This window comes from Bombus fervidus, chromosome 4, assembly GCF_041682495.2.
Source record: "Bombus fervidus isolate BK054 chromosome 4, iyBomFerv1, whole genome shotgun sequence".
Classification (NCBI taxonomy): domain Eukaryota; kingdom Metazoa; phylum Arthropoda; class Insecta; order Hymenoptera; family Apidae; genus Bombus; species Bombus fervidus.
The window spans coordinates 11,950,236-11,963,652 of record NC_091520.1 but is presented as its reverse complement, the minus strand read 5'-3'; the positions used below and the strand labels follow the sequence as shown (position 1 = coordinate 11,963,652).

The window sequence follows — 13,417 nt, the reverse complement described above, 5'->3', positions numbered from 1 at the left end:
CGGTAACTATCGCTAACAGAATTCTGTCTCTTCCATCTAACGAAAGGCTCCATTGGTGGGTACAAACGTTGTTGCGTGGCCAGCCGCAAATATTCGCGCTCGGGGACGTGGTACCGTTTAGGTCTCCGGACCGTCGCGTCAGCTTGAATTGAACCATTCGCGAAGAACGCGCGCGTGAATGAGCCCAGGCCGCTTATTTAGTGGACTGAAGCGGTACGTACACGTACAGCGGCCATGTGTACACACGTGCACGCGAAATAAGCCCATTTCCATGGTACACTCGGCTGGCCACCGGACGACAAAAGCCGCGTTTATACGTGCAAACTGGCGAGAGGATGCAAGGAACCCACGGGCCGGACGTTTTCCTCGCATAATACTTGCAATATGAGGGACGCTGAGCCGGAACTATACGCAAGAACCACCCCTTCTGTACGCGTGTTTATATGTGTGTACATCAGCGACTTCCTGGTCGGGGAGGAAGAACCATGGGTTGCAAATTACACAGAAACAAGCCGGGTAAATAAGACTGACGTTTTCTGAACCCTTTGGCGCTTAATGGGCGCTTCTAACTTGGCTTCAACTGTTCCTTCGAGGTAGTCTTTTGATGGTGATTTTTAAAGGTATTTTAAGTGACGTTTAGTAATTATGGTAAATTACTGGTGCGTATTCAATAACGAAGGAATGTAGAATCTTTTTTAAATTGGATATTGTAAGTCCCGTCCGTATTTTAATGGAAAAGTTTCATAGTTTGCTACTTTCTCTTTGTTCGCGGTTTTACACTGACAGCGATGAGAGACGGGTTTGAAATTATTGGTCGATTAATTAGCAAACTATTTGTGTAACATTCAACCGAGATTCTTCATTAATTACAACGAAATGACAGCTTTGATTCGTGAAGGACAAATTCTCTTTGAACGAAGGGAACATTTTCGGTCACAATCTCTCATCAACCAGAAAATTGTATATTCTTAACGTTAACCATGCACTTCGTTTATAAATAAATCTTACAAAAATTGTCATGTACCTCGGTTTTAATCCGCGAAGATTGGATCTTGCAGCAGTACCACAGGCGGATCAAAGTAACCTGAAATATGTATACATACATATGTAGGTTTTTAAATAATTAAATAATTAATTAAATTAATAATTAAATTATTATTAAATAATTAATTTTATTTTACTTAAATAATTAAATAATTATATTTAAAAAATATAGAAAGTATTATATTTCTAAAGTACATGTACCTTCAAAGGATATATTACACGATTAATAACAACAATAAGCGGTAAAATTATGTACAACAAAGAAGAAAAGGTTTACAGAGAAAGCAATCGTGTAGTGATTAATTACAACTAAAAAGTTGTATAAGTAGTACTTTTAAACAATATTTATAGAAAGAAACATTTCCGTATTTTCGCACGTATTTTCCAAAGTTTCTAGAAGAATTATTAATAATTAGGGAAACTAGTTTGCATTCTTTATATAAATCTACATACAAATTCACGAAACAATGTCAAGTCAAAAATGGCTGAATGCTTCATAAAACATTTGGACTTGACAGGTTAGACAAGTTAAAAGCGCAACAAAATTCCACGGTCTCTCATCTTTTTCTCTTCTTCGCTTCTAAAATTTCGTTTGTAGAATTAAATCACGCACAGAAGCGTTCAGTCGTGTAGTATAGGACGTAAGTACACCGACGGTATAGTTGTTATATTAATTGCCGTTTGCAATGAATGACGCGCAATATTTCTCGCTGTGTTCGGCGCAGTCGGCCAGTTTTGAATACAAATGGTACCATTAAACGGTTCGAGCTGCTTATTCGGCCAATTGTCCTCGCGAAATGACGTCGTTCAATCACACAGAATTCACTATTATGTCGAGTTATGTTAACCTCCCCACCAGAGAAGGGAGTCGGATCTTTCGGAAACCATGCTCACAAAGCCGAGCGGCTTCTTGCTACGAATTTCGATAGTCACCCCCTTTCGTTTCACGCGCGCGCCACGAAATACGCTGTCTCGCGTCCCGTGAAAGCCGTGCAAGATAAATACGTCGTATAAATACGTCGTGTAACTGCCCTATGAATTAATTAATCGTCGTGTTGGCCGTTGGAAACGAACTACCCTTGCGAATAATGGCCCCAGAAGGGGGTAGTTTTTAGACTCGCTGACGTACCTCGAAGAATATCGCGAGAGATATTATTCAGTATTATGCCCTATCCTTTTCATGTACACTCATCAATCAATTCTCTAAAGCGTAACGTTAAGCTTAGACATTGTTTCATTTAAAACAGATGTGTTTCATAAATAACTTTTGTTAATTAGATAACCAGACAGAAAAAGAAGTGGTTTTACGTTTGTCTTTCGTGACACGTTCGATACAGGGATGTGATATAAGGATTTAATTTTCGGAAAGATCTATTAGAACGATTAACTAGAAACATTTATTTGCTTGATTAAGTGATTTTTATTAATTAAAAAGTAGGAGTTGCAGGCGCCGACAGAATGGAATACTTATCACCGTCATTTTTACGGAATATTCAATTATCTCGATGCTAACAACCCTTAATTTTCAAACATTTCAACAAACTAAGCTCCGAGAATGCCAAACATCAAAGCTCGAATTCAATTCTCCGATCCATTCTCGTTACAAAATTTCCCCCGAAAATCACCATAAGGCTGCACCCAGACATCGAAAACGATAATCAGAAACTTCGCAAAAGTCTGAAAATCGAGCGCGACTCTCCCGCGCTGCGTGGAGTTGCGCGTACACGTTAGCGCTTTGCTGACGAGCGACGGCGACGCGTTTAAGGATTAAAGTCGAGCTTACGAAAACCGGTCGGGAACTCGGTTCGCTACGTGTGCACGTAGACTCGAGAGAGCAGATGTTCGTAATTGCTCGCCCACCTCCGCGCCTGGTCGTCGTTAGAAGTGGTGCCCGGCGCGGAAAATCCTCCTAGAGAAGGTTACACAGACGTACGCAAGTTTACGTGTGCACGTGTGCCGACACAGTGTGTGTAGTGTACATGTCCGCGGGCTGTATGTGCGCGTGGTGCGGCAAGCGTGTTTAACCTAGCCTTCATGCGCCCTCGAGGTGTAAACAATTATTGCTGGAACGATGCAAAATGAAAATCGCAAACACCCACGCCTCGGCTACTGCCCCGCAAGTCTACGTCGACTCCGCGTGCCATCGATTATAAATGCGGGCCGGATGTTCCCGCCAGAAGGTTGCCCACACCCCGAGGAGCCGCTGTCGGAAGTGCACTTTCGTCCGGATCAATGGAAACTGAAATATGGACGTCAGCTTCTCAGGGAGTTGGGTTTGGTTTCATGGCTTTGTTTCGACCCGTTGTTAGTTCCATCATATTATACAGCATGTTATAAGGGTCGAGTTAGATTCGGCGGGAGTGGATTTAATTTCATACATTTGGAAGAAAACACCCTACTTCTAAATTTATTGCTTGGTAGCTATGCAAGATTATAGGACGTGGGATTAGTTGCGAGTTTGTTTAATTGGATCGCGCATTTGGAACATATACGTGTCTTTTCGTAATTCATTCGCTGTTGCTTGGATGATATTCTAGGGGACACGTTGAATTGGATTTATAATTATTTGGCGGTTGTTTTCACTGGATCATGAGTTTGAATGAAATACACCTTTCCGAGTTTGTTGGTTATTAGCTGGATATCATTATAGATAATACCGTAAAGGGTAAGGCGAGTTGATTTTAGTCGAGCATTGCTTTGATCAGGTTATATCTTTACCGAAACAGGAATCCTTTCAAAGTCTGTTATCTGTCAATTGGATTATGTACTCGATGGAAAGAGGTATTTCTTAAACTTGTTACTTGTTAATTAAGAGATAATGAGGAATGGTTTGGATTGGATTCGTTTGAAAGTTGTTTTAAATGAATTTGATAGAAACAAATATTTTTTTAAGTTTGTTACATGTTAATACAAGACTTGTCCTTGTTTATTGATAGTGAAGAACGATATGGCTAGTTTCTTCCAGAGAATTAATTTAAAATAAAAGTGTATTTCATTGAAAGTTCATTGAAAGCAATTGAAGGTAGTTGTTAAATGATTATAAGGGTTCGATGAACATTTTTAACCCTTGGTAAATAGAGTGGTTGCAAGAACAAAGACTCCTATAATGACTTCTTGACTCTAAAGTGAATAGTCCTTGCTTTTACGCACTTGGAAATATTCATCGAGGGATTAAGAAGCAGAAAATTCGAATCACGAGCTCAGAACTAACGAAATACGTATAAATGACTTGGTAATCCTGATTAAAAAAAATACGTCTCTCGCAGCGATGCTCTTACGACGACTTAAAAAAAAAATACGACCTCGAATGCACAATAAACTGTTGGATGTAAGACATAATAACCAGCGAGTAAACTTCTCCACGGACGTATATACTCTCGTGGAAAACTCGAATGTATACACCTCTGGGCTTCTATACGGGGTGTTCCATTTAACTTTTCTCACAAATATCTTCATTATTGCAGCTAATGATAAACTGTTTATTTTATGAGTAGCTCTAAGATCAGAAATTAAGCGATTTACATTAACCAATATATAGAATGTTAAACGAAAATATTAACGTTATTAATCAAAGATACACTCCTGAATTCATAAAAATAGTTGCTCCAAACAGATGATAAGAAATTGAATAATTCATCTAATTATTTGACAGAGAATGTTAAACTGGAGAATCTACATTATCAATCGGTAAATTGATACACAATATTACTCTACAATATTACACTCTCAAATGCATAACCTCGTAAAGACCATTCTATCCCACACACAAGATCAGAAATTGAGTAATTTATTTTAGCTACCTGATAGAAGATGTTAAACAAGAATATTAACACTACGGTTAAATAAACGATACCGCCGGATACATAATGTTCCCAAATATACATAAGCGGCTAAAACTCGTCAGCCGAAATTCCAACTTTCCCTAATTCATTACCCCGTATCAGCACCCTCACGTACAAAATGTCATCCCCGGATCACTACTTCCATACCAGAGCAATTCACTGAGACGTCAAACAACCTTGTTCACGTCACGTTCCACCGATACATGTATTGTCCATATCACCCCAGTGTATCATCACCATTATATCTCCATCAGCGAAGGAACAGGATGTTCGAATCGAAACGAGTCACCCTGTACCACAGCGTGACCATGTCGCGTACTCGGGTCCTCGGTTGTAATACTCGAAAATCCACGTGCGCACACGTACACAAACTCGCGACAAACACATGTTGTTTCGAGCGTGTTGGAGTCTGATGGGAGGTAAAAAGCAGAGGCAGAAAAAGGAGAACGCCAGAGGGGTCGGAGGGGTTGGTAACGAGAAGAGAAGCGTCGTTAATTTCTACGTCGGCGGAACAAGGCGACGAGATTTACTGATATTTTTTCCACTGAGCTTTTAGCGCCGGCGATTCACCCCCGCACCAGCCCCTCACCGGCAAGCCATTCGCGAATTACAAATGTTTATTGCGCCGAGTGGGTTATAACGGGCAGCCAGCAGGCGACTAACTAGGGAATTATGCGGCGCGGCTCTTTTCGAAATCACCCTGACGTACCGGGCACGCCCCTTCTGCCACGGTAATATAACCGCGCGGAACGCTCGTCTTGATGGCTCACGCCGACGATCACCATCGTCTGAGGATTCAGTCGACGAGAGATCTCGTCGCGTTTTCCATGATTAATATCGGACTCGGTGCTCTAAGGAAAGAAGGAAAGTGGCTGGACCCTCTATCCTTTGAAAATAAGGGTGCTGGATTTCTGACGACTACGCGGAAGCGGTTGAAGAGTTCTTGGAATTGCTGGGCGAATTTTTCGTTTAAGCAGATTGTGGAATCTGATGCATACTGACGACCGTACTTGCACATTTCCTAGTGTTAAATCAAATGCCTTTCGTCGCTTTCGTTTCTTAATTATTTTCATATGAATCCCGTAATTCGTTTGTATCATTCTGCCTGGCAAAATAAAGTTTTACTCGAATTATCTAACGATTATTTTCTTACGATCAGCGATGTATCTACAGCTAATAAGTCTACTATTTTTCCGTAACTGTTACAAATAGTCTTGAATCGTCATCTCTCTGTTGTATGTATATGAAATTCTACTTTATTAATTGTTTCATTAATATCAGATAATCATCGCATTTTCTAGGAAACTGGCAGATATTCTGACATTCATGCGCAAATAGATATAAAGTGTTTTCTGTACAAAATTCTAAAGAAGTGAAATTATCGTGAGTAGAAAAAATGAGGAAGCTGCTCGACGCGCGTGTTATGATCGAAACGGATGAATAGGATGCGAATCGATCGAGATACAATGGAAATTCGGTTTGAAATGATGACTAGTTAATGGCGGTCCTATGATCTAATGAATTGTGTTTATCGGAGCTTGACCCGACGACTTGCGAAATTGTTTGGAGAACAACTCGCCACACCGATGCTCGAGTAATTTAATCGCACTAACTGACAAAGTCAATAGAGATGGGTCAAGCTTCGACTGATATCAATACGCAATGATTGCCAGGTCGTTCTTGTTGATAGTGTATAAAATTGGAATATCGGCGAACCAATGAAAAGAGCGAAAGAGTTCTATATAAATTCGATTACTTGAAATTTAAAGAGAGAGTGAGAGAGAGAGAGAGAGAGAGAGAGTCAAAGAGAGAGATGAATCAAAGCACAGAGTAGTTTAATTGAATGCCGATTATAGATCTTTTATTTGCGAAAATATCGAAATTTCTGAATGTCTCGTTCTAGGAAGTACATAACTCGTTTCCGGATTATCATTCGACAAAACGATGCATGAAAAATCATAGGATTCTTTTTATAACGGGAGAAGAATTCACATTTCACGAAGAAGGATTCACATAGGTGGATCAGACGAAGTGTTACGTGGTGTTTCCTTAGAAATCAAATATCGTTCCATTTTTCTTTTTATAATTTAGACATATGAGCTAATCCTTTAGTATACAACAAGTTTCTCTAGCACTATTGTTAGGAAGGACAAAAAAAATAATTATTCGCTTCAATGAAGTTTAGTCGAATAAAAGATGAACATCTCATTTCATTTCAAATCAGAAGAGATAGCTGCCTTTACTCCTCTAGAAAACTTTGTTGCGCATTAAATATTCAACCCCTCTATCTCATTTAACTTGAATAATAAGAACATGTAACTTAAAAAAAAAAAAAAAAGAAAGTAGATATCTGCAATGGTTTCTGAGAAATTAGGTTATACGCACGCTATATTCTATTCAAGCTGTATAAAACATATTCTCCGAATTACATACATTATTATACTATACATACATTATTATCTATGAAATTATAAAGACACATTACAATTATTAGAAACTTTTGAAAATAGCCTATCGAATACTAATTAGTTGTACGTATGTCACAGAATATTGAATGGTTACAAAATTCACAAAGGTTTACTCCCCTAAACATAATCCTTGGCAGCGAAAACACAAGGAACTCTACCAAGAGAGTCATAATAATATCCCTAAACGATTATTCTAACGAAATTTCCTCACGCTCGATCGTCTGCTTTGACGATATTCCGTTGGAAAAGCCACGATTATCGGGTCTATTCCAGGGTAGAAAAAGTTTCCCAGTCGAAGGGTAGGAGGATCCCTGTCCCTCGTAATCCACGTCCGATTTCCGTGTTCCAAGCTTCGAGGAACGATAAAAGTAACGACCAGCCTCGCCAATAACATCATGGTTACGTTCGTCGTACACCCTCCTTCGAGAGGTGGGGTCGTCTGTTTCCCTCTGCTAATTGATCCACCGCATTTTTCCTACAAGGAATCACCGAGGCCACCCCTGAAATTTACCCGTAATGTCGAGGTTTACACGCAGCTCCGTAATCTCTCGATTTCACGGGGGAAATTCCGAAGACTCGACGGAAACACGAGTGCGACTGGCGTCTTTTATTTCCGAGCGACACCTAGACGCGTGAAAGGGTCGAACAACGAACTTTGACTTCGCATTCACTGCGAAATTTCCATCGTGGGAAATATTATACGAGTTTCCGCGTTGTTCGAGTGTCTAACTAACTACGTTTAAGCCTCGATCGTGTGCAGTCGACGGGCGATATATATAGGAGTCGTATGGGCTGGAAGGTTTGAAATTGATGGAATTTTTTCGAGCGTGTTTTGTTAATGAATATTCATTTGAAATAGGAGAATTTTTCTTCGAGTTTTCGATATCCCTTTCTATGGCTTTTTTATGATTTTTATTAATCAATATTTCAAGATCATAGAAAAAAATATCAATTACATTTTTCATGTTTTATAGAGAAACAATTTTCAAGTTGAATATATCGCCCATCGATTTTACATTCTCCCTTTCTGTTTTATTTTGGTATTAAATATATGTATGTCTGCTACTTTTTTCATCATTCCAATAATATCGATTGCCATGATACTGGTTATTTCTTGTACATTTGGCTTTAACGAGTTTTCTTCTCAATCATGTAAGTTTCGCAAAAATATACCATGCTCAAGAATGTACAAAATGCTCGAAATAGTCCTCATAATATTTAAGGGACGAAGTAGATCTTCACTTGTATTCACGGATATCTAAATTCGTATAAATATTCGCGACCTATTTATAGCCATCGACGAATATAAACGATTCTATGTATTCCAAACATTTTCTATTACTTTTCAATAAAAGTTAAATATAATTTGTTTAATCTACCCGCTACAATTACTGTTTTCCCCCGTATATTTAGCCCTATGAGATTTAATAAAATGTAAATACAGAAATACAAAGTCGTGTTTCTTTTTTTCGAATTGCTCGTCACGACGTCATAGATCGAGCTTTTAATATTCAGCGTGCAACGGTGGCGAGCACATTGTTAACAAGATTTTATTCACCGCTGTTAAGTCGAAGAAATTAATTCCAGCCGGCTTTCGCAGTAACGCTGCTGATGAAAGTAATTAATTAAACGGCGTCTAACGCGAACTTTATAATCGCGCCGTTTAATAGACTTATAGGGCCGATGCGCTGCATGTTAATTCAGAAAATACATTTTCTTGGACGGTGGCGCGTTCAACGGCTTTCTCCAGTAACCTTTCATCCCTTTCTCGGTAAACTTGTTTGCCCGGCAAGATTTCCCATCAGTGTGCTCAAGAATTTTTACAAAGTACAGTGTAACCGTTAAACATTGATGAATCGTGAAATTTATCTTTCATACGGAAAGTATCTTCTTCAAACTATCTTTTCTGTTTGTTCGAAAAACTTATTTTAGATTTTAGTCTCGGAGCGATTCTATGTTTCGTTTTCCTTTTCCTTATTTTTTATTCTTATTGTTAGAAAGAAATTGCGTGCATTTTGGGAACAGTACATTTCGTAGCCGTATTTGCTACAGAGAAACCGGGGAAACGTGGATCGACGTGTGGTCACGTGGCAAGGAAATGCACGGGCCAGAACTGCCGACCTCCAGAAAGCACGCGAGTTGAATATTTATCGTGTCCAGCCCCCGACACTGCATCGGGACAAATTAACGCCAACCAGCCGGGCTCGTGTGTGGCGAGCCAACGCAGGGACGAGTTTCGCCCTTTCGTTCGCTTTACTTGAATGAAACCAGATCGATATTTATGTCTGCATTAAAATGTCTAATCGGAGACTCTCATTTTTCTGAGAATTATTTTGTAATTTAATTGTACACTTTATATAAGTTGATTATTTATTAAGTTGATTTCACTTTCTCAATTCTCTAAATCTTTCGTTACTCGAGAAATAACTTCACCCTTTCATAAATCATTTTATATGTTGTTTTAATAATGAAAATTTTCTTTTTCATATAATATGATTGTTATTTCCTTCGTACAAATGTATTTTATATACAAACGTATCTTTCGATGACATTTTTCAGAATGTTACATTCGCCATGTACAACGTGACAGATCGGTCTATATTGATGTCTTCAATTTATGGAAACTTATTTGCGCGAGGATTACTTTTATACAATTCGTATACCATTTCCATAAATGTTTTTCCAGATTAATTTACCGGAAAAGGACTTGTCAGGGAAGAACTGGCGATTTGTTCAGAGTTGCCTGAAATCCCAGTGAAGGACGCAATATTCTTTTATTTGACCTCAGCGTGGCCGGTCATCGCGTGATCTCTCACTCGTTCAACTTTTGTTAGAGATCGCCACCGCGCCGAGCAACGAACGTGACTCGCGTTCCAATATCACAAATATGAGGACAGCCACAAACGTTGAATCGCAGGTTGCAGGTCGAAGCTAAAGGAAACACAACCACCCCCGTAGCAACAAAGCAGCAACATTTCTCCAACCAAAAATATATACAAACCAACGTGAAACGAACAATCAAGCTAGGCAAATAAAACGAGTTTACATCTCGAAAATTAGAGGTAGTTTCCATTTACAAATCAGCCTCGAGGGGACAGGAACACGCGTCCCCTAGCGTATGTAAGCCGACTCGTTTCGCGCCGCAATCCGACGCGTTTCACGCTTCCGCTCGCGCGTGTACAAACACATACAGAGTCCAGCCTTCGTACACCGCGCATTACATATGCATAGTTTCATAAATTCGCCCGCGATATTCGCTTCTTCTCCCGTTTCCCTCTTGGTTGCCTGTGAAAGCCAGCAACCGCCAGAGCTTTTTAATATTACGGCACCGGGCCAACATATCCGCCTGGTTTGACGTACCGAGCTTCCGGAACTACGGAGCCGGGTGTCGGCTATGGTTAATGTCGGATACCGATCGCGTATTTAGCATTCTTCTTGGTGGTGGCTTCTCCCTTACGCTTATTCGCCGAACGTCGAACCTAATATCGTCCATTAATTGGCTTCTTCGCTTTTATCATTAATACGAGGGGGATCGCAACGCACACACGCTCCCTGTGTGTTCTTCTCTCTGGCTGTGGATTCTAGGGAAGCGAACGAGGCGATGTAGACAGGATTAGACGTGTGGTTTGATTATAGCGTAGGAATTGGGGTTGATTTGTTTGGACTGAATTAGGTGACAATGGTAGACGGTTGTTTAATTATATATACATATAGATGTGATTGTGCAGAGCGGGTGTGATGGTAAATTTGGGGTGTATTGTGCTTTGTGAGAGTTGTTTGGGGTGAAGATGGGACTCGAGATATCGTTTGATTATGGTATACGAATAGCGATTGATTTGTTTGGACAGGATTAGGTGGCAGCGAGCGTGATTGTGGACAGTGATGGCTAGTTTGGGGTGGATTGTGATTTGTGTATGATATTTGAAGTAAGACTAAGTGATAGCAATTAGAATATAGTTGACGTTTGATTATGTCGTATGATACGTTTTCTACTTTCATCATATCATTTCTATAGTCGCACTCACTGCGGTATAATTTATACTTAATCATTTTATATAACCGTTTATAATATGTTCACGTTAGTGCATCTACTTACACGTACTAGATTATTTATTCTCATGATAATCTTTGGAGATTCGTAATCAAACGTTAACCAAACCATTTCTTGATCATTTCTTTCTAACGGAAATTAAGTCGAACCTTCTCACCGTATTTCCAAATTCTTCAAAATCCTGTCTTAACAAGCGACAAAAAGGACCATCAATCAGAGTATACAAAAACGCAACACCAAACTCCATTCAACAACCGAAGCTTCCCTAATCTTGAAGTAGTCTCGCGGAAAGCGGTTTGTATTCCAGAATACCACCGCTAAATGGGCGTCAATGGATCCCCTGACGAGCAATTCTCCGCCCGGCTCCCTTTCATTCGCGACACATCGGGTCACGGTGTATTGGTTGAAATTAATTTCCAACGTGGGGATCCGGCGCGTGGAGGCAAGCAAAGAGAGGGAGAGGATCGGGACAGACGGCGGGGAATGGGAAATTTTCGTAATGAAGTACGGGGGGACTAATGATACGCGGATAAAAGCCAGGCTGCGAAATGAGGCCGAACTGAAGAGTAGGAGGGCGAGAAAAAAAGAGGATAAGCAGTGGGCACACAGCACATTCTATCGAGATTCAGAACCGTCCGTCGGGGTCTATCTCTTTATAAACTGAAAAGAAATCGAGCTACCATTCCATCCTCCTCTTCTTCATTCTCCCCACTTTTTCCCTCTCTTTCTCTGTCTCTACGATATTTTTCTTTTTCCTTCCTCCCAGTCTCTTCGTTCTTCTTTTTTTTTTTTTTTTTTCGGCGGTGGAAGTGGAAAGCAGGCAGGAACGGGGTTTCGCAGATAAAAGCGCGGAACGAGAGAGAAAGAGAGAGAGGGAGAGGGAAAGAGAGAGAGAGAGAGAGAGAGAGAGGTCGTGCGGTCGTAAAAAGAGGATTGAAATTGCGCAAGACTTTCGTACGGAAATGGAGGTCCGGTATAGAAAACCGCGATTTTCATCATCGAGAATCTTCTCCCGGGCTATGGTGCATGAAATAATGTTTCCACGGAACGACGGGTAGCAGAGGAAGAAAATGGCCGGGACCGCGGGGTGGTTATTTAAACGTCGTCATCCGGTCGAGTGAATTTTTAATGGATGGCTACCCTTTCTCCCCGCTCTGCTTTTCAACAGTTTCAAGATGTTTCTTTCTTTTTTTTTTTTTTTTTTACTATGTGCAGACCAGTCTACGGATTGGATACGTGGAATCGTTTCGATACGTTCGACGAACGAAATTTCCTAGCAGTAAACGGAATTCGGTGTCTCTCCTTCGTATCGAAGAACATTTTTGTTCGTCTTTGCGCAACGTTGCTTCCTTTTCGTATATCACAATGAACATTCGATATTCTTTCAGAAGAGACTTTACTTTCGTTCCGTTGCTTCTCGTTGCTTGGTGTCTCGTCAGTTTATCGTACGCTTCTTCTCATTTCTTTATGGTACTGTCTAGTTTGATTGGAACATTCTGACAGTCGTAGGAATTTTTCTATCACGTTCGGACTTTCAATTGTTAATTGGGGGACTCGGGGGAAAGTGGTACAAACGGCAGGGTCTTTGAGTTTGGAAAACCTGGACTCAAAGTGGCGAGTTTCTTATCATTGTTAAAAACATGTAGGAACTTTTGGTAGAATTAACACATTGCCTTTATGGAGATCGACATACAATTGTGTATATTATTTTCAATTTACACAGTTTCAATGATAATTATCTGCACGCAGTATATTTGATTATGCACGAGAAGTTGGTTGTTCTAGTTAACTTAACGTTGACTACGAACGATGAATATTAAAACGTATAATCATCTGGATCCTCCAAACGGTAAAACAAAATTCTTTTGATAAATGCACGCTATTTCATCTTGTAGAACAATGAGCTTGTACCACTTATCCACTGAACTTCTCAATTAGCACTTTCGTTTTTCTATTCCTTTATCTCTCAATTTATTCGCTAATCAAAATTAGCTTCGTAAAAAGTAGCGCTG

General features: G+C 40.0%; 1 protein-coding gene across 1 annotated transcript in view; it reads right to left on the bottom strand.

The window, feature by feature from the left end:
- The window catches only part of Sfl (N-deacetylase and N-sulfotransferase sfl), a 371,012-nt gene that overhangs the window by 196,076 nt on the left and 161,519 nt on the right, over positions 1 to 13,417 (bottom strand). The window contains exon 4 of the mRNA XM_072002119.1: positions 1,025 to 1,084. The gene's annotated coding sequence lies outside the window, so the exon portion shown is untranslated. The remainder of the gene's footprint in view (positions 1 to 1,024; positions 1,085 to 13,417) is intronic.